The sequence below is a fragment of the Elephas maximus genome, chromosome 20 (genome assembly GCF_024166365.1).
Source record: "Elephas maximus indicus isolate mEleMax1 chromosome 20, mEleMax1 primary haplotype, whole genome shotgun sequence".
Classification (NCBI taxonomy): Eukaryota; Metazoa; Chordata; class Mammalia; order Proboscidea; family Elephantidae; genus Elephas; species Elephas maximus.
This window is the reverse complement of record NC_064838.1, coordinates 61,634,937-61,660,335: the sequence shown is the minus strand read 5'-3', so window position 1 is coordinate 61,660,335 and position 25,399 is coordinate 61,634,937. Positions and strand designations below refer to the sequence as shown.

General features: G+C 45.8%; 1 protein-coding gene across 5 annotated transcripts in view; it reads left to right on the top strand.

Annotated features, from left to right (window-relative positions):
- ARHGEF3 (Rho guanine nucleotide exchange factor 3) overlaps positions 1–25,399 on the top strand; it is a 356,437-nt gene that overhangs the window by 56,793 nt on the left and 274,245 nt on the right. The window contains exon 1 of one of the 5 annotated variants that reach the window (XM_049862265.1): positions 16,846–17,016. The exons of the other annotated variants lie outside the window; for them this stretch is intronic. The gene's annotated coding sequence lies outside the window, so the exon portion shown is untranslated. Of the gene's footprint in view, positions 1–16,845; positions 17,017–25,399 lie in introns of those variants that run through there. 5 annotated transcript variants of the gene reach the window in all.

The following is a 25,399-nucleotide window of genomic DNA, read 5'->3' as shown; positions in this document are numbered from 1 at the left end:
GGTTCTCTCGTTAGCCAGTGCACCTCATGGTGCGGCCTCTGTCAGTGAAGGCTTGCACATTGTGGCACAGTCTTTAAGAGCTCAGCTACTAACCACAAGGTCAGCAGTTTGAATCCACTAGCCTCTCCTTGGAAACTCTATGGGGCAGTTCTATTCTGTCCCGTAGGATTGCTAAGAGTCAAAGTCGACTCGATGGCAACAGGTATGATGCTGAACAGGTTTCAGTGGAATTTCCAGTCTAAGACAGACGAAGAAGAAAGGCCTGGAGATCTACCTGTGGAAATAAGCCAGTAAACACCATACAGATCATAATGGTCCCAAGCACAAACCATCCTGGGGATGGCGCAGGACCAGGCAGCGTTTCATTCCATTGTGCATTGGGTTGTCATGACTTGGGGGTCAACTCAATAGCACCTAACAACAACAACAAATGTTTGGTTAGAACTATGTGCTTCAAGCATTCTACCAAAATCCAAGTGGGCAGAGAAGAAGGAACATGGCAGAATGCGAAAAGGAATGTGCTGTAGAATAACCATTTATTTCAGCCAGATCACTGTCATATTTGTCTTTTTGTTTTTTGGAAGTGGAAAAGTTATTGTTAATAGCTTCTTTTATTAATGTTGATTAATATCATAACATCACCCTATTAGTTCTAATCATTTTTCAGGTCATTTTATTTTTTTGGTGGCGGGGGAGGATTTTAGGCATGTGTAATCATGACATCTGCAAGTTAATAAAATTTGCCTCCACTTTCATTCCAGTTGATTTAACGTTCTTTTCTCTTGTTTAATTGAATTGGCACATGCTTCCTGAATAACACCAATAATTAAGTAATTCCTTGCTTCTGACTTCAGCAGGAATGCTCTGTTTCCCCACGAAGCATGGTGCCCATTTTCCTTTTGAGCCATGTATATCATAAAACCGCTTCCCTCTGTTCCTGTTTGGCTAAGAAATGTTTTAAAAAGTCAGGAATAAATGTTGGAATTTGACAGAATTAGTATCTAAGGGAACATATATATATATATATATATATATAGTTTTTTCTTTTGACTATTAATGAGATTAATATATATTGATAAACCATTAAAAAAAAAAAGAAACATTGCCATTGAATGGATTCCCACTCATAGCAACCCTAGAGGACAGAGTACAACTGCCCCATAGGGTTTCCAAGGGTGTAATCTTTACGGAAGCAGACTGCCATGTTGTTCTTCCATGGAGCAGCTTGTGGGTTCGAACTGCTGACCTTTCAGTTAGCAGCCAAGTACTTTAACCACTGTGCCACCAGGGCTTCTAATGTTGATCCATTCTTGCATTCCTAGGGTGAACCACATTTGTTTGTGATCTGTTTCTTTTAATAAAAATATTTCCAGCGATTGGCCATTTAAAAAATATTTTGTGTTTTTGGTGACAGTTTATGCAGATTAAGTTCCCATTTAGCAACACAAATTATTCAGTGACATTGATTATGTTTTTCACAATGTGTCAACATTCTCATTAATTCCTTTCTGGTTGTTTGGTTTCTAGTAATCTAGTTTCCTTGCCCCCTTACCTTCTCAGCCTTCCTTTAGATATTAATTTAAATTAGTCCTCCATAAAGATGCAGTTGTTTTAATTGTGGCTTAGAGTACTGCCAACAGGGTAGCTTTGCTTCCATTTGAGAAGCTGGAGCTAGAGGGATGAACAATTCATTCATTCAGTAGGCCAACGTACGTTTATTGAACGCTCAGGATGTACAAAACACTACTGGGTAAAGAGCTTGTGGTTCTAGGCAGTGGTTCCATTTGTCTTTTTTTGTTGCTGTTGTTATTGTTGTCACAAGTGACAGAAACACAATTCAGTTTGAATTAAGCAGCACAGGGAATTTAATGGCTCATGTATATGGACGGTCTTAGAGTAGATGGCTTCAGGCATGGCTGGATCCACGGACTCAGTGTCCTTAGGCCTTGGTCTCACCCTTTCCCTCTCTTGGCTGTGCTTTCTTCTGTGTTGGCTTCATTCCCAGGAAGACTTGCTCTGTGTGATACCTCGCAGCAGCTCCTGGCTAATATCCTCCCACAGCTGCCCAGTGGAGGGAGAGCTTATTGTTAGCACTTGTCCTGACACAAGTTCCCAAGTGGACTCAGATTTGTCTGGCTTGGGCTTCCTGCTTTGTCCTAAACTCAGGGCGGGTTTAGGTCAGCCTCATCTAGACTTATGGACTGAGTGTGGGGGGGAGGGTGGTCCCGGTGGGAAGGCAGGCAACTGTTATGCACAGACAGGGAATTAGATGCTGGGTGGGCAGAATCACCAGGTGTTCATGCCATCTGGGTCACTGACCCCCTTTCTTCTGTGGTGTTCATTGTCCTTTTTCACAGGTGAGAGTGGAGGTTGCACGGGGCTATGATTGTTGACCCAAGTCGAGGGCTCAGCAAGTCAGTGACGGGATTCCAAGCCTCCCTCTGGAGTTCTCGGCCTGGCTTGTTCAGCTGAGCTCTGCATGAAAACAGGAGTGGAGAGTTAATGCATTAGCTGGGCTCCTGGAGGGAGCAGAGAAGCCTGCCCTATTGTGTCAGGGGTTTCCCTGGCTCCTCCTCACACCCCACCACCCCCTAACCCCCCGAGGCCCACTGATGTCCCTTAGTCACCACACATGTTATGAACATAGTAATTCACCTTGGCGCTTCTGTGCCATTACCTGTTCGTAAAGGGTCTCATAAAGGGTATCTCTGATGGGGTGTTTGATAATTTACATGAAGTATTAGAGTAGCAAAGTTTTAATTTGTCAGCGTCTTGCCTAGTCTAAAGATATTTGTCATCTCTTCAAATCCTTTTTCCATTTAGGCTTTGTTGTTGTGTGCCATTGAGTTGATTCTGACTCATAGTGACCCTATATGACAGAGTAGAACTGCCCCATGGGGTTTTCTAGGCTGTAATCTTTACTGGAGCAGATCACCAGGCCTTTCTGCCATGAAATAGCTGGGTGAGTTTGAACTGTCAACATTTTGATTAGCAGCTGAGTGCTTAACTGTTGTGCCACCAGGGCTCCATTTTTAGTCTTTGTTGACGTGTAAATACAACAGCATGTGGGCCACCTGAAGGACGAAGCTCAGTAAGTTCCTACATGTGTGTACACCTCCCAGCTCAAGGTGTAGCACTTATCCCAACCTGTGTCACTCTCCCCCATTTTGGCTTCTTTCCTAGCCTCCCTCTTCATTCCCTCTGCTCCTTGCTCCTTGTTCCCTCCCAAGGAGCACAGGTGTGATAAGAGCTGTGACTTCCTTGCCTGCTGTTGTTTGGCCTCGGGTCACACCTAGGAACTCCCCTGGGTACACAGACCTGGATCCAGGGGCCACTTTAGAAACCTGCTTCTGAAAACTTGTGCTGGGAAGGGAGGGGGAAGCCACTGGCCATGAGGAGAAACACCCACTTGCTCCAGACATCTGGGTGCCCGTCCTCCAACCCTGCTGTGAAGCTCTGTTGTTCTCCTGCTTCTGGTTGCAGATGAGGAAGCCGAGGTCCAGAGAGAGAAGGAATTTGTCAGAGGTCATCAGCTGATATAGGCTTGAGGCTGGGTAGACAGATGGTCCTTGGCTGCCACCCACTGTGGTCCTTCCCACTCTGTGCCTTAATTGATGAACTCGACTTTGCTCTTCTATCATTTTATGATACTTCTTTTTTTTTACCCCCTCTGGAAAATCTGAAATTCTGTGAGAGATGGCACATAGAGTAGGAAGAATGTAGATGCTAGAATCTAACATTCACGAGTTCAAATTCCTGCTGTTTTTATGACGTTGGGCAAGGACTTTAATTCCCTGAAGCTCGGTGTCCTCATCTGTAAGCTGGGAATAATATTAGCACCGACCTCACAGGCTGCTTGAGAGGGTTACAAGAAATGATACCTGTCACATGCTCGGCACACTGTCTGGTGCCTGCTGCATACGTGGTAAATTACAGCAGCCCTTTGTATATTTGAAAAGCCAAGTACAGATAGTCCATCATTTACGACGGAGATCAGTTCTGACCACTCCGTCGTAAGTTGCTTCTGATGTAGGTTGAAAACTTTTTTTTTTTTTTTAGTTTTCATTATTATGCCTTTTATTATCAGTATCTTTATAAATCTGATCTTTATGTGTTTTGGGGGGATGGAAACATTACATATAAACTTACAGATATGACATCAGCACATTTACCCACTGCAACCTTGTATGTAGTACATATTACTAACAATAAGCTGGACAAAAAAAAAAGGTTAGTTGTAAGTGCAGTTTGTTGTAACTCAAATACATCGTAAGTCAGGAACTTCCTGTCATAGTGTTTCTTGGGGCGGGGGCATGTGACGAACTACATAAAAATAAGTTGACAAATATCACAACCTCCCTAGAAATGTGAACACGTTCTCATAACTTTGATTTCATAATTCTGAATTAGCCTATTAATTAATGATAGTGTGGAATTTAAGAACACAGCCTCAGGAGCAGGACTGCCTTGGTTCAGATTCTGACTGTACCACTTAGCAGCTGTGTGACTGTGGTAAGTTTCTTAACCTCTCTGTGCTATAGTTTCCTTACATGTAAAAGGGGGCTATTAAAGGGTGTTTCTGAGGATTAAATGAGAAATGCGTATAACACACCTTGTAGCTCAGGACTTGGTAAATACGTAGTCGGTGTGCCTGTGTTCAGTGTGAGCAAGTATTATTATAGGAGTTCCTGGGTGGCTCAAACAGTTAAGTGTTCAGCTACTGACCAAAAAGATGGTGGTTCAAACCCACCCAGAGGTGCCTCAGAAGAAAGGTGTGGTGGCAGTCCCCTTCCAGAAGTTCATGACCGTGAAGACCCCGTGGAGGACAGTTTATTCTGCCAACGGGGTCGCCGTGAGTTGGAATCGACCGGACAGCTAGTGGTTTGGTCTTCATTGTTTTTATTACCAAGAAATGGGTCTGTGTTTCTCTTTGCTCCTTGAACGCCTTGATCCGTATTTGCCTTGGTTTTCCCAGCTCTAACTGTGGCGTGTGCCGCGTCACTGTCACTGAAAGTTATTCCCGTACTTGCGTGTCCTCCCGTTTCTGTTAGTAATGGGAGTCGTGTGAGAAGGCTGGTGTTGCACCCGCATCGGCACCAGCTTTCTTTAGAAGCTACAGAGAGTCGGCTCTTGGAGAAACGTGAATGGGCCACTCTCCTGGGTCCAGCGCTTTGTACGCTGGGGACAATGTGTGGCTTTCACGAGTGACTCATTCTTGGGCAGCAGTGACCACACCATGGGAAAGAGGAAGAGAGTTAAACCCAACATGTACCAAGAGGGCATCTCGGTCGTTGGGTGACAGGAGCCGGTGAGGGCAGGGACAGTCTGTTTCTCCAAAGACCAAGGAGTCAGCTCACCCAGCAGTGGGTCAAGTTGTGCAACAGAAAGGATGTGAGAAAATAAAAGGCGCTAGCCTGGTGGGCTTGGCCTTTTTATTTTGGAAAAAACACTCCTTTCAGCTCTAAATTGGCCCCTTGAGCTGCAGAGAGCAGTACCAGTTCACCCACATTTAATTAGAAACTGGGTTAGCGGTCCTTTCTCTTTCTTTCCTGGATGTTGGACCCCGTCCAGGCGCTGGTACAGTAACGGCCATTTACGGAGTCCTGGCTGTCTGGGGGCTGCAGTCAGCTTTGGGTAAATAGACATCCCCTCAGCCCCTCCCCGCCAGCGCTCTCCGAATGCGGTTTGCCAGCTCCACAGGGAATGTGTGCTTCTCTTAACTTGCCTAAGGACCAGCCTCCTTTGTTTGTCCACGTTTCCTCCACTATTTGGGAACCACTTCAACACGTCCTCATCTTTAGATTTTTGTTTTCCTCTTCAGTGGTGATTCCCCTCTCCTGGGTGAAATTAGATGGATTTCCTTTTGCCTGGTGACTTCCCTGAATGAGTGTGTGTGTGTGCGCGCGCGCGCGCGCCTCCCTCCTGCCTCCCCCAGGCCTCACTGTGCCTTGTTTCTGGGCTGGGATCTGGCGGACAGTAACACAGTGACTTCCTTGTCTGCCTGGTTCCCACCAGCTGATGAGCAAGGTCATTTTCAAACTCCTGACACCTGCTTATCAAAACTACCAGCTGCGCTCCACAAATACGGTCCCTCCCCACACCAGGGGAAAGGGGGAGATAATAAACCAGGGAGGGACCAGGAGCAAGATAGGGCAGGACTTTGAAGGCGTGGGTGGGTATTTGATTTGACAACTGGGCTCTGGTTTATGAACCCAGCACCACTGTAATGCCCCAGTATAATGGTAGGGCTGCGTGTTGGAGGGGTCTTTTACATAGATAATAAAACATTACGTAACTTGATCCCCTTTCTGTTGTTGCAAGTAACATTACTTTTTGGAAAGCAGTTGTATTCATCAGTCTGCCTCTTAGCATTTGAAAGTGCTCTGATTTCAGAGGCTGTCTGTATCATGAAGTACATCAGTTAGATTGGACAGTGGGATTTTACTGCAGGTAAGGATGTGTGTGCATGGGTGTGGGTCCCATCAAGGGTCCTCACAGGGACTGTCTGCTCTGTGAACTCCCCGTGGAGCCTGAGAATTGACTGGGTGGGTGCTCTCCCATGTGGTCTCAGGAGGTGTGCTTTTAAGGGCAGCTGTTTTAGTCCCTGGGTGGTGCAAACAGTTAAGCGGTCAGCTGCTAAATGAAAGGCTGGAGGTTTGAATCCAACCAGAGGTGCCTTGGAAGAAAGGCCTGGCGATCACGGCCCTTGAAAACTCTATGGAGCAGTTCTGCTCTGTACTCGCGGAGTCGCTATGAGTTGGAATCAGCTTGATGGCAACTGGAGGTTTGATCTTAGTCTTTGAGAGCTGGCCACCTGTAGACTGGAAATCAGAGTTTGTCATGGCCAGAGTTGATCGGGGGTTGGTGGCAAAAGACCCTTCTCACCACTGAGCACGTTGTGGTCTTGAAAATGGGACAAGGGTGGTGAAATGTCTGGGGCTTTAGGCAGGAACAGATCGAATTCTGAGGGGTCTGCAGTGTATATAATTCAGGGGCCTCTTTAAGAAAAAGAATTAAAAAATATTCTTTTGCAAATTTTACAAAAACACTAGAGCATAGGGACCCCTTGCTAAGGCCTTCATTACTTTCCTGCGTATTCATATGGGGCTGTAGCAAAACACGCAGAGACATGTGGTGAGGAGAAGCCTAGAGGTGGGAAAGTCAGAGGCTCCCCCCGCCCCCCCACCCAGGCCAGATTAGAAACAGGTGCTCCCGTGTCTCTGTGAGCAAAGCAGCAACGTCTTTATAGATGTTTGCACTTCAGAAATATTGTCTTTGCTAGTGCTATAGGGAAGAAAATAGGGTTGAAAAAATATACTTCGCAAAAATCACAGAGTTTAAAAAGAAATCTCAAAACTCTCTGGCTGGAGTCTCTGGATCTGTGGTGGTTGGTAAAGGGGAGCAAGGGGATCCCTATGGGGTAGCTACAAAATTTTGTCACTTGTGAACCCTTTATTGAAATCTGGATCTGTGTTGAAACAGAAAAAGTGTCTAGACCAGGTGGTAACTTTTTTTCTGTAAAGGGCCTGATAGTAAATATTTTAGGCTTTGAGGGCTATGAGGTCTCTGTCCAACTGCTCAGCTCTTGTTGGAGGGCTAAAGCAGCCATAGACAATGTGTAAATAAATGAACGTGACTGTATTCCAATAAAACTTTGTGAGCAGAACCAGGCAGAGGGCCACATTTGGCCCTCCACTGTCATTTGCTGACCTCTGCTTTATACAGTTAGTAATTTCAGGTTGTTTGGTAGACTTTTCCTAAAAATAATTTGCAAGTTTTATCAATTTTAACTTTTATAAGTCTAATTTTTCTTATAGGCTATTAATTTATGTTTATTTAAAAAAAGCTTAAAGAAGTTCAGAAAAGCATAAAGAGGAAATAAAAATCACTTAAAATTCTACCAGTCGTTAATAAGCACTGCTAATCAGTGAATGTTGCAGGACATTTCCTTTTTGCGTTGGCATGCATACGTATGCACACTGTTGCCTGCTTCCTCCAGAGTATGGGCCCAGGTGGTGATGAGGAGTAGTGATGGAAGTGGTGTAGTTTAGGGGGAGGGTGCTGGAGTGGCTAAGGTGGTGGACTGTGGACTGTGGTGTCAGAGTCCTGGGTGTGAAGCCTAGTTCTGTCTGAGCTGGGAGACCTTGGGCAAGTCGCTTAACCTAACCTGTTAAATGGAGGTAATCATCCTACCCATGTTCCATGAGGTCCTTGTGAGGACTAAATAACGCACGAGGGTTCCATTCATGGCTGGGCACAGAAGAATGCATGGTGGCCATGGTTACTATTATTGTGGCAGTTTTTGTAGAAGTGGTAGTGGTTCCTGGGTGTTGAGGCAGGTCACAGAGCTGATGCCCTGCCCTGTAGACCTAGTGCATGCTCTGCCCCACCCATCCTGTCACCAGGAGGAACGGCAGGGTACCAGCCCCGTCAGGTGCCCTCAGAATGCATGTGCCTTTCACGGGCAGTCCATGAGGGGGTCTACAGCCTCAGTAGGCTAGTCTGGTGGCCAGTCTGAGATATCGCCCTCCCACTCAACCAGACCCACTGCTTCTCTTTACTGTCCCCTCGTCCCCCAGGCAAGTCCGAGGCAAGCATTTGGGGGGTGATGATGACAGTGTGGGACCTGCAGTTGATAAAGCACTTTCTCAAACATTGTCTCTTTGTTCCCCAGTGTACTCCGGGAAGGCCAGAGTGGTCATCCCCCACGTACAGGTGAGGGAACTTTGGTGAGGAGACCAAAGTCCAAGGTCACACAGCAGGTACATAAAGGATAGTGTTAGGACACCTTTCTTTCTTATGACAAAGCCTCATCTGCCGCCATTGCTTTGGTTTGGACCAGGTTTCTCAGCCTCAGCGCTGTTGACATTTTGGTCTGGGTAATTCTTTGTTGTAGGGCCTGCCCTGTGCACTGTAGGATGTTTAGCAGCATCCTTGGCCTCTACCCGTTAGATACCAATAGCAGGCCTCCCCACCCAGTTGTGACAATCAAAAATGTCTCCAGATATTGCCAGATGTCCCTGGAGGGGCAAAATCGCCCTGATTGAGAACAACTGGTTTAGAGGAAGGGTGATTTGCATGCAGGTAGATGGGGCTGAGAGCCACACCACATCAGACTTGAATTGCTGTCCTGCTTGTGCCTATCACCTGCACAGCTCCACGTGGGAAGCCTTCAGGGAGCTCACCATTAAAAAAAAAAATGTGAGAGGCTAGGTCAGGTGCTCAGAACCATTCATGGAAGTTCCAGGTGGCTTAACTTTACCTCTTTATACCGAATATGTTTTTGTTTTCATCAGCTGTGCTTGTGTTTCTTCATGAGGCTGCGTGTCTCCCAGCTTCACTGAGTATGACACACTGATCCCAGCTCCCCGATTTTCCATGGTGTCTGTCTGAATGTCATCACAGTATACAGTGAGGTATCCGGTAACTAGGGAGAGGTCTAGAGACATGCTTGCTGATGTGAGATCCTGCTTTAGGTCTGCTTTGAAGTTTCCTTTTGGTCTTCCTTCTGATCCCCTTGTCACCTGTTAGCACCCTTGCCTTTGGCTTGTTTCCTTCTTCATATTTGCGGCTTCTGACCTGTCCTTTCTAAGCTTGTTGGAGTGTGTGTAAATTAAGAGTAGACCTTGAGTGAGGGCCCAAACATCTCTTCCTTACAGTAAAGTATCTTTTGTGAAACAACCTACATTTATTCTTCATGAGAATGCCCTGTTACTCAGAAAGCCTGTCATGAACTCCGGGGTCGTCTGGTCCCACGTCTTCCAGGAGGCAGACGCCTTTCTGTGAACGTGCCCAAAGACAACGCGGCATTCCGCACGAGGGTATTTCACACACCTGAGGCTGGCTGGTAAGGCACAGGTCACAGGTGCTCAAAGTTTATGCTCAAAATCCTCCAACCATGCATCAAGGAGAGCTCATGGGATTTTGTGTGTATCAGCAGTGCACAGCGAGGGGTGCACATGCAAATAAAGCTCCCCTGAGAGTTTAACAACGAGCGAGAGTATGGAAGAGAGTGTGTGTCGCTGAGTTTTAAGCATCAAAGGCACATGTGCTGTGCTGTCTGCCTGTTGGAAGGAGACAGGGAGCTCTGTGGTTAAAAGCCGGGCTCAGGAGTCAGCTGCTTAAGTTCCGATTCCTGCTTCACCACTTGGTGCAGTGTGACCTTGCTCAAGGTCATGACCTTGCTCAAGGTCATGACCTTGCCATGCTTCAGTGTATCAGTCAGGGTTTCCAGAGAGATGGAACCAATAGGATATATGTGCGTGTAAGTTTATATATATGTGTATATAAATGTATTATATACATATGTATATATATGGATTACACTTCAACATAAAGAAAAAAATCCTCACAACTGGACCTATAAGCAACATCATGAGAAACAGAGAAAGTATTGTAGTTGTAAAGAATTTCATTTTACTTGAATCCACAATCAACACCCATGGGGTAGCAGTCAAGAAATCAAACGAGGTGAGGTACTGTTTTGGGCAAATCTGCTGCAAAAGGCCTCTTTAAAGTGTTAAAAAGCAAAGATGTCACCTTGAGGACTAAGGTCTGCCTGATCCAAGTCATGGTATTTTCAGTTGCCTCATATGCATGCAAAAGCTGGACAGTGAGCAAGGGAGACCGAAGAAGAATTGACGCCTTTGAATTGTGGTGTTGGTGAAGAATATTGAATACACCATGGACTGCCAAAAGAACAAACAAATCTGTCTTGGAAGAAGTGCAGCCAGAATGCTTCTTAGAAAAGCAAGGGTGGCGAGACTTTGTCTCGCATGTGTTGGACATGTTATCACGAGGGGTCCATCCTTGGAGAAGGACATCATGCTTGGTAAAGTAGAGGGGTCAGTGAAGAAGAGGAAGACCCTCAATGAGATGGATTAACACAGTGGCTGCAATAGTGGGCTTAAACGTAGCAGTGATTGTGAGGATGGCGCAGGACTGAACCATGTTTCGTTGTGTTGCGTGCGAGGTTGCTGTAAGTCGGAACCCACTTGATGCCACCTAACAACAACAACATGTACATACACACATGCGCAGAGAGAGAGAGATGAATTTAAGGAATTAGCACACAAGATTCTGGGATCTGGCTAGTCCTAAATTATGTACAACAGGCCAGCAGAGTGGAACACACACCCAGGTAGGATTTCTGTGTGCAAGTCTTGAGGCAGAATTCCCTAGTCTCTGGGAAACGTTAATTTTTGCTCTTAAGGCTTGCAAGTGATTGGTTGAGACCCACCCACATTATCAGTCTTCTTTACTGAAAGTCAACTAATTATAAATGTTAATCACAAAGTTCCTTTATAACAGCATCTGGACTAGTGCTTTACCAAGCAGCTGAGTACCACGGCCTCGTCAAGGTGACACAGAACATTAGCCATCACACTGGGTTTCAGCATCTCTAAAATAAGGATGGTGATGATCATACCAATGCCTGGCACAGAGTGTTATTGTCGTTGTTAGTTGCCATTGAGTTGGCTCCAAGTCATGATGACCTGATGTGTAACAGAATAGAATGTTGCCTGGTCCTGTGCCATCTTCATGATCATGGGTATGTTCGAGCCCATCATTGCTACTGTCATGCCCGTCCATTTCATTGAGGGTTTTCCTTGTGTTTGCTGACCATCTGCTTTACCAGACATGACGTCCACTTCTAGTGATTTATCTTCCTGTCCACAGTAAGCGAGCTGAAGTCTTAATGCCCTTGCTTAAAGGAGCATCCTGACTGTATTTCTTGTAAGACTGATTTGTTCCTTCTTCAGCAGTCCACGGCATATTTGGTGTTCTCCACCAGCTCCGCAGTTGGAATGGCACAGAGCCCGTGGCTAGTGAGTGTTTGCTGTCATGCTTCTGTCGTCACTACTGTTGAGATGGTTTGAGAACTGACTTTTATTCCATTCCTGTGCCTCTTGGCTGGGGCTGTTCATTTAAAGAGATGTGGAGCCAAGTCCCACCTTCCCTCCCGAGAGTTTCGCCACACTGACTCACACTGAGTTTGCCGAGGCCCTTCTCTGCACACACTCCGTGTGCCTCTCCCTGTGGTGCGGCTAGCTTTTTTGTTAAATCTCCTTCAGCGACTTGGCAGGCCCACGGGCCGCCTGCACACCCGGCCTGGTCCAGCAGGATGATAAAACCCAGATGTGGTACCTCCGAACCCCGCCCGCCTCTGACCTCACCATTACGGCTCCCAAACACGCGTCCCTGCCTGAGGGGCTAAGGGCCGGGGGCCGGGGGTCCTGGGAGGCAGCCCACACAGGGGCCAGAGGGTCTGGGGAGAGAGCATTTAACCAGCTCTGGGTCCCCGGGGTGGTTAGCGTTGGAATTGCTCACAGACTGGTGCCCAGGCCCCCAGCTTCGTGAGTCTCCCTAATGGACTCTTTGTACTAGTTCTTGTGAAATATTTTGACTTCAGAATGCATCCGTGAGCATTCCAGCTGAAGTAAAAAGTGAGAAATGTAAACTATGTGTTAAAGGAAAAAGAAAGCCAGTTTGAATCGAACATACAGCCAGGAGTCCCAAACTTAAGTGCCGAAGGAACCAGCTCAGTAATGAAAATGACAGCAGCAGCTTGGGGGTGACTCCACAGCTCACCCCTCCCTTCCAAGTTCCTGCCTCCTGTCCGGAGTATGGGTCCATGGTGGTCAGATCTGCCCATTTTCCAAGAGGACCCAGGAAGCGAGATTTTTATGTAAAATCAGCTAATTCTCATGAGGACTCTTCAGAGATAGAAATGTTGGCAACTAATTCAAAAAAAAAAAAAATTTTTTTTTTTCAAATACGTCCTTGGGTGGAACCGAAAAGCCACCAGTTTCAAGAGGCTTGAGGATGCTATGATTGTGGCCTTGGGTTTTACAGACGAGGAAACTAAGGCCCTGAGAGAAGGGACTTGTCCACGATGCTGGATCTGAGTCCACATCTCCAAGAATCCCATTCCAGGACTTTTTTTTCCCCCCAAATTCCACTCAGACAGTGTGTTTCTGTTTGGCTTCCAAGAGAGCCGTTAAGTGGGGTTTTATTGGCAGGTGTCAGGGTCATCCCAGTACCACATGGAGCTGGCGGGGTGACCGCAGAAGGAACGTGGTCGCCTCAGGGATGCTCACGCGTTCCCAGAACGACTGTTGTTGGCAGGTCACCTCCTTGGATTAATCACCCCGAAGAGCCAGGGATTTAAGTTTGCTGAAGTTTGATTTGTTCTAGGAAAGCACACCACCCAGGGTAGCTCGACAGAAACTTTCTGCCTGGGGATCTATACAGTTTAAATCATTTTGGAGATCTTAGTGGAGCACAAAATAGGCTAGGAAAATTCTCGTGATGTCAGGCTCATTTAGCCTTGTCCCTTGGCCAGAAAAGACCAGGCTGGCCCTGGACCAGGGCATCGAGCCCCAGCTGCCCAGTGGAGCAGCTCTAGCTGGGATACTGTAGGTGGGGAGTCCCTGGTTGGTGCAAACGGTTAATGCACTCAGCTGCTAACCGAAAAGTTGGAGGTTCAAGTTCACCGACAGGCACCTCGGAAGAAAGACATGGCAATCTACGTCTGAAAAACCAGGCATTGAAAAGCCTATGGAGCACGGTTTTCCTCTGATGCGCATGGGGCTGCCATGGGTAGGAATCAGTGCGATGGCATCTGGTTCACCTTAGGTGATGAGAAATTTGCCTTAGCTGAATTTTTAAATGGTTGGTCTGACCAAATGACGGCCTGATCAAGGGACTCAGAAGTGAATGTTTCCTGTTAAGCAGGAGGGGAAGGGAAGGGCATGGTGCTTGTGTTCTCATGTGCTGCTCAGTCTCTGCATAGAAAGGAGAGGACTTCTAGTTTTGCAAGTTGTTGCGGCGTGAACCCCAAACACCCCAGCCAATCTCTTGAAGAAAACTGAACAAGATCCAGGAGCAGCCTTCAGGCCCAGGAAGGATGACTCATTGAGCCACAAAGTTCCCAGAACACACCCATGCTGGGCCAGCTAGGAAGAGTCTAAAAACAAAACAAAACAAAAAAACCCAGTTGCCGGTAACTCCATGCATGTCAGAGTTGAACAGTGCTCCGGCAAGTTTTCAGTGACTGATTTTTTGGAAGCAGATTACCAGGCCTGTCTTCTGAGGTGCCTCTGGGTAGATTCGAACTGCCGACCTTTTGGCTAGCAGCCAAGCACTTAACCACTCTGCCACCAGGACTAAGAGAGGAGGTAGAAGTGGAGGGGTGGGGTGGGGTGGTGCTGGAGAAGCCTCAAATTTTGAAAAACAAAGTGTCACAGGCAAGGAAAAGCGTCATTCCCTGTGGGCAACTAGATGATTTTAAAAGTAAGAGTTTCTGCAGAAAACCCTGCTGGCTGCCTCTTTTCATCTGGAAGACCAAGTAGTAACTCCCCAAGCCAGATCTTGGGATAAACACCTGCGTTGGAGGTGCTGGGTGGCCGTGCTGGGTGGCCGCAGTTCCTCCAGGGTGGCTGGAAATGTCCTGGAACCAGTGCGTTCTGGCCCTGGACAGCGGGAACAACTGGTTTTTCAGGCTGTTGAGAAAGAAAGCTTGTGATTTTTGTGGCTGGAGTATGGCGTTATCAACCCCCCCACACCACTCAGAAGGTTCCAGAACAAACCTAGAGCTCATGTGAATCAGCACTTTATTAACTTTCTTATGGACAAATAGCATACATGCAGAAAAATGAACAAATAACCATACAGCTCGCTGGGTTTTCACATACTGAACACACCTTTGCAATCAGTACCCAGATCAAGCAGGACCAGAGCCCTGGAAGTAACCCTGTGCTTCCCTCCAGGCACGAGGGTAACTGCTATCCTGACTTCTAACTTTATGTACATGAAAAACCAGTTACCAGCTGCTATGCTGTCATTTCCAACTCGTGTCACCCCATGTATGTCAGAGTAGAACTCTGCTCCATAGGATTTTTTAAAAATTTTATTTTGTTATTGGTGGTGTTGAGAATACATATAGACAAATATACGCCAATTCAGCAATGTCTACACATACACTTCAGGGACACTGATTACATTCTTCGAGTTGTGCAACCATCCTCACCCTCCTTTTCTGAGTTGTTCCTCCCCTATTAACTGTAAACTCCCTGCCCCCAAGCTTCCTGTCTGATCTTTTTACTTGTGACTTGCTGTTATCAATTTGATCCCATATAGATGTTCTTAAAAGCGCAGAATGCCCAAGGCAGACATTCTTTACTAGCTCAGCTAAACTATTGTTTGGTTTTAAGAAGACTTCAGGGGATATTTTTGGTTTGAGGTTTAAAGATTATCTCAGGGCAGTAGTTTCAGGGATTCATCTAGCTTCCATGGCTCCAGAAAGTCTAGAATCTATGAAAATTTTAAAATCTGTTCTGCATTTTCCCCCTTTTGGTCAAAGATTCTTCTATAGAATTCATTCTATAGACTCTTTGATCAAAATGTTCAGTAATGGTAACTGGGCACCATTTAGTTCTGGTGTCGTGGCAAAGGAGGCAGTTGTTCATGGAGGCAACTAGCCACCATAGGGTTTCCAATGGCTGATTTTTGGAAGTAAATCACCAGGCCAGAAATCACACATTATGCTGAATCAGTGGGGGTTTTTTGTGTGTGTGATTTAGGTGGAAGTTTACAGTGAAAGTTAGTTTCTCATTCAAAGATTAATACAGAAATTGTTTCCTGGCATTGGCTGCAGTCCGCATTTTGTCAGCACTCTCCCCCTTTCCCTTTCCACCCCAGGTTCCCTGTGTCCATTTGTCCAGTTTTCCTGTCCCCTCCCACCTTCTCTCCTTTGTTCCCGGGCAGGTGTTGCCCATTTGATCTCGTATACTTGATCGATGAATCAGTGGCTTTGAGCTTCAATACTCCTAAGTAGGAGTGTGCCATAAGGTGTGGAAAAGCTCAACCCGGGAGAGTTCTCTGAGTGTCAGGAGAAGGATTCCTGTGGCAGTCAGGGTTTGGAGGAGATTTTTGTTCGTTTGTTGGCTCGAACGGGGATGGATCTCCGGGCGTCTCCCTGAGAGTAGGTGACATGAGAAAGTGTGGCTGCTTTCTAGGGGGGCAAGTGCCATCTGAGGCAGGCAGTTCATGGAACTAGTGACTGTGCTGGTGACCTGTATGTCATGTAATACACGATCATTTTCTTTTTATTGTGGTAAAAATTTACATAACAAAACATTTGCCACTTCAGCAATTTTTTGCATGTATAATTCGGTGACGTTGATAACGTTCTTCATATTGTACACTCTTTCCCAGTTATTCCACTGCCATTAACAGAAACTCAGGGCCGGCTAAGCAATAACCCCCTTTTCTCTCTCCTTCCTACCCCTGGTAACCACTAAGAATCTTTGGTCTCTATGTATTTATATATTTGATTACTCTCTTTCTTTGTATATATGGAGCCCTGATAGCGCAATTGTTAAGCGCTCAGCTGCCAACCAAAAGGTCAGCAGTTGAAATCCGCCAGTGGCTCCTCGGGAGAAAAGACCTGGAGATCTGCTCCTGTAAGGATTACAGTCTAGAAAACCCTGTGGGGCAGTTCTATTTTGTCCAGTGGGGTCACTATGAGTCAGAATCGACTCGATGGCACATAGCAACAGCTACCAAAACCAAATCAAACCCACTGCCGTCGAGTTGATTCCGACTCACAGCGACCCTAGATGAGTGTGAGCATATTTGGCTGTTTTACATAAGTGAAATCATACAGTATTTGTCTTTTTGTGACTGATTTTTTTCACTCAGCATAATGGTTTCAAGGCTCATCCATGTGTGGCAAGCATCAGGCCTTCATTTGTCTTTATGGCTGCTGTGACCGTTTTCTTACAGGCCTGATTGTTCAGGAAGTATTAAAAGCTGAGAGCTGCCTGGTGGGGGTGGGTCCTGGATTGGAGCCAGGGAGAAAAGCCATGTGTCGTTACTGATAGAAATCTGATCGTCCTCGGATGCCGCCTGTCAGCATGTGGGCTGTTTTCTGATGGCCCCGATGATGGCCGTCCACAGTGTGGGCCAGAGGATGCAACTTCGCCTAATCAGCTACTTGTCTCTTGGCTGAAGGTATGAGGTTTCTTTCAGGGAAGCCATTAGCCACTTTGAGTGCTTGTTTAAAAAACAACTGAAGTCCGCCTTGTCGGTGTGGTGGTTGACAGATACCTCACTGGTCCCTGACACCAACAGCTGGGAGCTCCCCTGGCGGGTGTGGGCATAGCTTGGCTTCTCAGTGTTTTGTTCTCATGTTACTTTACTGTGTGGCTAGGGTGGTTTCTATATATACACTTGCTTTGTATGGCTCAGAGGGGCAAGGGAAGTGGTGGATCCTGTTAAAAGTGGTTCCTGTTTATTCAGTTTTCATTCAACATTATTAAGTACCAATTGTGTGCCAGGTGCTAGGGATGGCTTTATTTATGGTTATCAAGATAATCAGCCTTTATTCATAAGGTTACAGGTAAGGTTTGAAGCCAATATTTTGTGTAGGTCTCTCCTGATGTGGGCTTATGAGGAGCCGTGGTGGTGCAGTGGTTGAGTGTTCAGTTGCTAACCAAAAGGTCAGCAGTTCGCTCCTTGGGAGAAAGATGTGGCAGTCAGCTTCCATAAAGATTTACAGCCTTGAAAACCCTCTGGGGCAGCTCTACTCTGTCCTATAGAGTTGCTGTTAGTTGGAATCGACCCAACAGCAATGGGGGTTTGGATATCCCTGGCTGGTGGAAATGGTTAACATGCTTGGCCACTAACCAAAAGGTTGGAGGTTTGAGGCCGCCCAGATATACCTGGAAGAAAGTCCTGGCAATCTACTGAGAAACCAGCCATTGAAAACCCTGTAGAGCACAATCCTACTCTGACACACATGAGGTCTCCATGAATCAGAATCAACTCAACGGCAGCTGGTTCATTAATACCTTTGACGTAGGATTGTTATGATAGTTGCGATTAAATATTCAATAACGGCTTGCTGTTATTCCTTCTCTTTGGTTATTCCTGGATGCTCCCATCTCGCAAATCCTGAAGCCACATGCGCTTCCCTTTAGAGTTGCCCGAGAAAGATCAGAGGTAGGACCTATTTTGTCAAACAGTGAAGCATAAAATTTTGTCCTTGGAGTCTGCATTTCAGGAAGGACCAGGCCCCCCTGTGGATTTTAAGGGAACATTTTATAAAGAGGAGGTCCCTTTGTGTGCCCCCATTTACTTCAAGGCCTGCAGGGACGGTACTATTATCTAGGTGTGTGATGAAGTCTCTGCTTTGATGGGCTGGGGTAACAGTGATGTGTTGTTGGGGTCACCGCACATGGGAGGCGGTCTCTTAAAGGAGATCTGTGGGCTGAGATGATGCTGCCTCTCTTACATTAGAACAGTCTGTTTATGAGGCTGACCCCGGCCAGGCATCAGCCATCCAAAGGCGCAGGGGGAGCAATGGAAGGGACCAGGAGGAAAACCCGCTGCCAGTCCAGACAAGCCGCCAAAGGAGTCCAGGAAGGAAGAGCTGAGGCGTTGCCTTTTCCCTTGCCAAGTTTTTGTCCCCTACAAATGTGTAAACATTATCAGGGCGGATCCCTTAGAAAATGAATTGGCTAAAAACTCCATTAGTAAGTGGCTCCAGACAGTCATTACCTCCCTGTGTGTTTATTTATTTATTTATTTATTTGTGGTAACTACAGACATTTGCCATTTCAACATTCTTCCACTGTACCATTCAGTGACATTCATTGTGTTTATCATGTTGTTCAGCCATCACCATTGTTTATTCTCAAGTGCTTTGTCACTCTTAACAGAAGCTGGGTCTTGTAACCAGTTGGATGACAAGGACATTCTGCTGGGGCAGTCAGGGGCCTACGCGAGTGGACTGGACACCTTTCTGCAGGCCCCCCAGAACTTTGGGGTTCCATGGTCCTTATTCCATCTAGTCTGTTAGAACAGGTGGCGGCTTGAGTGTCTCCCTCCCTGATGGTAAGCTCCTTGAGGGCAGGGATCAGGGTCAATGTCACCACGTGTATTAGTTTACTATTGCTACTGTAATGACCACAAATGTCGTGGTTTGTCTTAGTTACCTAGTGCTGCCATGACAGAAACACCACAAGCAAATGGCTTTAGCAAAGAGAAATTTATTTTCTCACAGCCTAGTAGGTTACATTACAAGTCCAAACTCAGGGCATCAGCTCCAGGGGAAGGCTTTCTGTCTCTTTGGGCTCTGGAGGAAGGTCATTGTCCTCAATCTTCCCCTGGTTGAGGAGCTTCTTAGGCACAGGGACCCGTGTCCAAAGGATGTGCTCTGCTCCTGGTGCTGCCTTCTTGGTGGTATGAGGTCACCACTCTCTGCCAGCTTCCCTTTCATCTCTTGAGAGATAAAAGGTGGTGCAGTCCACACCCCACGGAAACTCCCTTTACATTGGATCTGAGTAAGAGTGGTGTTAGAATCCCACCCTAATCCTAAAATTACAATCACAAAATGGAAGACAACCACAGAGTGCTGGGGATCATGGCCTAACCAAGTTAATACACATTTTTGGGGGGACACAGTTCAATCCATGACAGGCTTCAAACTGCACACACTTATGATGGCGCAAGGGCAGTGTCTGACCTCCCCTAACTACACCAGGGGGAAGGAGAATCAAAATCAACAGCCCGAGGCTGATTCCTGTGAGGTGGAGGTCAGATCAGCTTCCTCTCTCAGCCATCTTTACCAGTGACACCAACTGTTCCTCTCGCAGCAATCTCTGCTTCTCTGCTGAGTTCAATAATTCATTGCAGTGGCCACACACAACTCACTAACAATACTCATGATTATGGGGCTTATTAGGGAAGTGATGCGTTACAGTTCAGCCTCAGGATACAGGTCTTCCATCAGGACAGCCTCTTTTCAGTTGTGCTCAGAGGCGCACTTCTGTCTGGCCCTGCTCAGGCAAGTTACAAAGCTGTTTTAGCCCCTGCCAGTAAGGCCCTGGAGGCACCCCAGGCACTCAGCTTTCTTGCTTTGTGGGCTGGGAAGCCCAGTGCTTGGTCTCTCCTGCCACTGCTTCTCACCATCTTCAGGGCTACAGCTTGCTCTATCGGTCTCCTGGTTCCAGGAGCTTCTCAGCACAGAGATTCTGGGTCCAAAGGATGTGCTTTCCACTCCTGGCTGTTATTCCTTGGTGGTAGTGGAATTTTCTCTTTCCTGCCTCTGGGGTGGCTCATTTCAAGCCCAGTGGGATAGAAAAACTGGCCAATCCCCTTGGTGGGCCACAGTTACCCTATCACACAGTCCCACCCATGGCTAGAAAGGCCACACAAAAGTGAGCCACTGTACTCCAGTTCTGGAGGGCCAAAGTCTAACTGGGCTAAAGTCAGGTGTCAGCAGGGCTGGTTCCTCCTGGAGGCTCTAGGGGAGAATCCCTTTCCGTGCCTTTTCCAGCTGCTGGAGGCTGCTCACGGTCCTGGGCTCCTGGCCCCTTCCTTGCATCAGAAGAGCCTCTGCATTCATTGTCACGTCTCTTGCTACTCCTCTGGTCCTCCTGCCTCCCTCTTTTAGGGACCCCCCACCCCCACCACAGATAATCAAGATAGTCTCCCCACATTAATGTCCTTTACTTAGTCACATCTGCAAAGGCCTTTTCGCTGTGTCTGTGTATTAATTTCCTAGGACCACTGTGACAAATTACCACAAACTGTAGGCTTGCCATGAGTTGGAATTGACTCCATGGCAGTAGGTTTGGGTTTTTTGTTTGTTTGTTTGTTATATGGCTGAAAACAATGGAAATTTATTGTCTCACAGTTCTGGAGGCTAGAGGTCTGAATTCAGAGTTTTGGCAGGGCCATGCTCTCTCCGTAGGCTCCAGGGAAAGACCCTTCCTTCCCAGCTTGTGGCAGCCCCAGGCATTTCTGGCTCTTGGGAGCATCACTCCCATCTCTGGCTTGTCTGTACACGGCCATTATCCTGGCTTGTCTCTCTGTCTCTGGGTCCTTCTCATCTTTTTATAAGGACACCAGTCACATTGGGCTAGGGCCCTTTCTGCTCCAGTATGGCCTCATGTTAACTGCTTACATCTGTAAAGACCCAGTTTCCCAATAAGGTCACATTTACAGGTCCCAAGGATTAGGGCTCTAACATGTCTTTTTGGGGGATGCAGTTCAGCCCATTGCTCACTTGAGGGAACATATTCACATCTTCTGGAGAGTAGGACTCGGACATCTTTGGGGAAGGGCACTATTCAGCCTATCACAGCGACACGTTCCCTGTAGTGCTGCGCTCACAGCCTGCGATGCCTGGCTGCCTGGGGTCAGAGCCTGACTGCCACTCGCCAGCTTTGTTCCGTCGTCGGTAAGTTATTAAGCTTTCTCCTCATCTTTTGTGGGGATAATGATAGACCTTCCCCTTCTTGTGAGGCTTAATTAAAATAATGTATGTGAAGTGCTTGGAACAGTGCCTGGCACACAGTAAGCCCGCTCTGAGTATTATCCGTCGCCCCATCATTATTTTATTCGTCACAAGCCCTCAGAGTGTTGGGCTGCATCACTGCGGTTACTGCCTTCCTCTTTACCAGTGCTCAGAAAGTGTTTGCACGCATATTCCGTTTCCAGTCTGCTGGTTCTCACTGTTCACACTTAAGAAAGAAACCGCTTTCCTCTAGTCCTTAAGTAAAAAAAAAAAATTTTTTTTTTAATTTAAGAATCTTCACTTTAAGTTTTAGGATTTAAGACAAGACTAATTCACCTTTTGTGGACAAACATTTCCTATCCCTTTGCAGACGGATGCATAAAGGGCGTTGAAAGGTAGGAAGTTAGGTTACACCTCAGTAACTAAGTGGCCTCCATCCTGTGGGCTACAATTTGAGTCTTTTTTTCAGTCTCTCATTCTCTTTGGGAGCCTTTGTCTTTAGGTTCACATGGTGGCTGTTTGTCTACCTCCCTCACGCCCACGTTCTAGAAGGAAGGGGGAAGTAGAAGGGAGTCAATACTTGTATCAAGAAAGACAAGGCCCTGGGAATCGCCAGCAGATACCTGCCAGAACTCAGGTGTGTTGTCTTGGAGTTGCTGGGAGGTATGGAAAGGTGAGAGTGTATACGTGCAGCTGGGAACATTTCAGATTCTGTTAGTGAGAACAAAACATTGCGTCAGCGTTTGTCACGATTCCCTAGAGAAACTGGCTGGCACAGGTCCCCAAGGAATCTGAACAAGAGGGCTCCCTGTTTATTTTAGCGTTACTTGTAACGGTGAAAAACTGTAAGCACCCAAAATGTCCATCAGCCAGAGAATGCACAAATAAATTGCAATTGTATCTGTACAGTGAAATACTATAGAGCAGTTAACTACCTGCATGTATCAACGTGGAGAAATGTCAAAAATATAAAACGATGAGTTGTTGTTAGGTGCTGTCGCATAGGTTCTGACTCATAGTGACCCTATGCATAACAGAAGGAAACACTGCACGAGCCATCCTCACAATTGTTGTTATGCTTGAGCCCGTTGTTGCAGCCACTGTGTCAGTCCATCTCATTGAGGGTCTTCCTCTTTTTTGATGACCCCCTTATTTACCAAGGATGATGTCCTTCTCCAGGAACTGATCCCTCTTGATAACGTGTCCAAAGTATGTGAGACGTAGTCTCGCCATCCTTGCTTCTAAGGGGCCTACCTTCTGGTTGTACTTCTTCCAAGACAGATTTGTTCATTCTTTTGGCAGTCTATGGTATAATTAGTCAGTATTAAAGCATCAATTCTTCTTTGGTCTTCCTTACTCATTGCCCAGCTTTCGCATGCATATGAGGTGATAGAAAACACCTTGGCTTGGGTCAGGCACACCTTAGTCTTCAAGGTGACATCTTTGCTTTTTAACACTTTAAAGAAGCCTTTTGCAGCAGATTTGCCCAATACAATGACTTGTTTGATTTCTTGACTGCTGCTTCCATGGGTGCCAATTGCGGATCCAAGTAGAATGAAATCCCTGACAACTTCAATCTTTTCCCTGTTTATCATGATGTTGTTTATTGGTCCAGTTATGAGGATTTTTGTTTTCTTTATGTTGAGGTGTAATCCATGCTGAAAGCTGCGGTCTTTGCTCTTTATCAGTAAGTGTTTTAAGTCCTCCACACTTTCAGCAAGTAAGGTTGTGTCATCTGCATAACACAAGTTGTTATTGAGTCTTCCTCCAATCCTGATGTCCTGTTCTTCTTCATATAGTCCAAAGATGAAGAAATTGAGGATTTTTACTCATTTCTGCGGTCTGAAATTGATCAAACATGCAATTGGGATGCATTGATAGTTACTGATGATTGGAATGTGAAAGCTGGAAACAAAGAAGAAGGATCAATTGTTGGAAAATATGGCCTCAGTGATAGAAACAATGCCAGAGATTGCAAGATAGAATTTTGCAAGACCAACGTCTTCTTCGTTCCAAATACTTTTTCAACACCATAAACGGCAACTAAAAAAAAAAAAAAAAAATTTTTTTTTTTTTTATACACATGGACCTCACCAGATAGAATACACGTGAATCAAATCTACTACATCTGTGGAAAGAGATGATGGAGAACCTCAATATCATCAGTCAGAACAAGGCTAGTGGCCAGTTGTGGAACAGACCATCAATTGCTCATATACAAGTTCACATGGAAGCTGAAAATTCAAACAAGTCCATGAGAGCCAAAGCATGACCTTGAGTATATCCTACCTGAATTTAGAGGTCATCTTAAAAATAGATTTGACTCATTGTACACTAATGACTGAAGACCAGACAAGTTGTGGAACGATATCAAGGACATAATACATGAAGAAAGCAAAAGGTCATTAAAAAGACAGGAAAGAAAAAAAGACCAAAATGGATGTCAGAAGAGACTCTGAAACTTCTCTTGAACGTCAAGTAGCTAAAGCAAATGGAAGAAATGATGAAGTAAAAGAGCTGAACAGAAGATTTCAAAAAGTGGCTCGAGAAGACAAAGTATTATAATGAAATATGCAAAAATCTGGAGATAGAACACCAAAAGGGAAGAACATGCTTGGCATTTCTCAAGTTGAAGAAACTGAAGAAAAAATTCAATCCTTGAGTTGCAATATTGAAGGATTCTTTGGAGAAAATATTAAATGACACAGGAAGCATCAATAGAAGATAGAAGGAATACACGCACACACAGTCATTGTACCAAAAAGAATTGGTCAATGGTCAACCATTTCAGGAGGTAGCATATGATCAAGAACCTATGGTACTGAAGGAAGAGGTCCAAGCTGCTCTGAAGGCATTGCCAGAAAAGAAGGCTCCAGGAACTGACAGAACATCAACTGAGGTGTTTCAACAAATGGATGCAGTGCTGAAAGTGCTCATTCATCTATGCCAAGAAACTTGGAAGACAGCTACTTGGCCAACAGGCTGGAAGAGATCCATATTTATGTCTATTCCAAAGAAGGGTGATTCAACTGAATGTGAAAATTATCAAGCAATATTGTTAATATCATACGCAAGTAAAATTTTGCTGAAGATCATTCAAAAGCGACTGTAGCAATACATCGACAGGGAATTTCCAGAAATTCAAGCTGGATTCAGAAGAGGACGTGGAACAAGGAATATCATTTCTAATGTCAGATGGATTCTGGCTGAAAGCAGAGAATACCAGAAAGATGTTTCCCTGTGTTTTATTGACTATGCAAAGGCCTTCGACTACATGGATCATAACAAATTATGGATAACATTACAAAGAATGGGAGTTCCAGAACACTGAATTGTGCTCATGAGGAACGTGTACATAGACCAAGAGGCAGCTGTTTGAACAGAACAAGGGGATACTTTGTGGTTTAAAGTCAGGAAAGTGTGTGTCAGGGCTGTACCCTTTCGCCATACTTATTCAATCTGTATGCTGAGCCATACACTAGACAGGCCGGTAAAATGAACACTAACACCAGTGAGGAATGAACATCTCAGAACAATCAACTATAAGAGGACTGAAGGGTGGCATTTGCCCAAAAGCAAAGTTCAGAAGGACAATAGGGGCAGGAAAGCTGGACAAATGGACATGGGGAACCCAGGGAGGAAGCAGGGAAAGTGCTGACACGTTCAGGGGTTTGCAACCAATGCCACGAAACAAGCTGTATATATGTTGTTGAATAGGAAACAAATTTACTGTGTAAGGTTCACCTTAATAACGATAAAATAAAAAAAATCACCTGGAGATCTTGTTAAAGTTTAGATTCTGATTCAGTATATCTGGGGTAGAAATGTACATTCTTAGCAGGGAACTTGTTAGAAATGCAAATTCTCAACAGGGGTTCAACCCCAAAGGAACAAGTTCAAAGCACTGTTTTGCAAATGAGGAAACAGAGGCCAGAAGAACCTGCGTGCAATCTTGCTTTAAAAAAAAAAACCATTACTGTCGAGTCAATTCCGGCTCATCAGAGTACAACTGCCCCATAGGGTTTCCAAGGAATGGCTGGTGGATTCGAACTGCCAACCTTTTGGTTAGCAGCCAAGCTCTTAACTACTGTG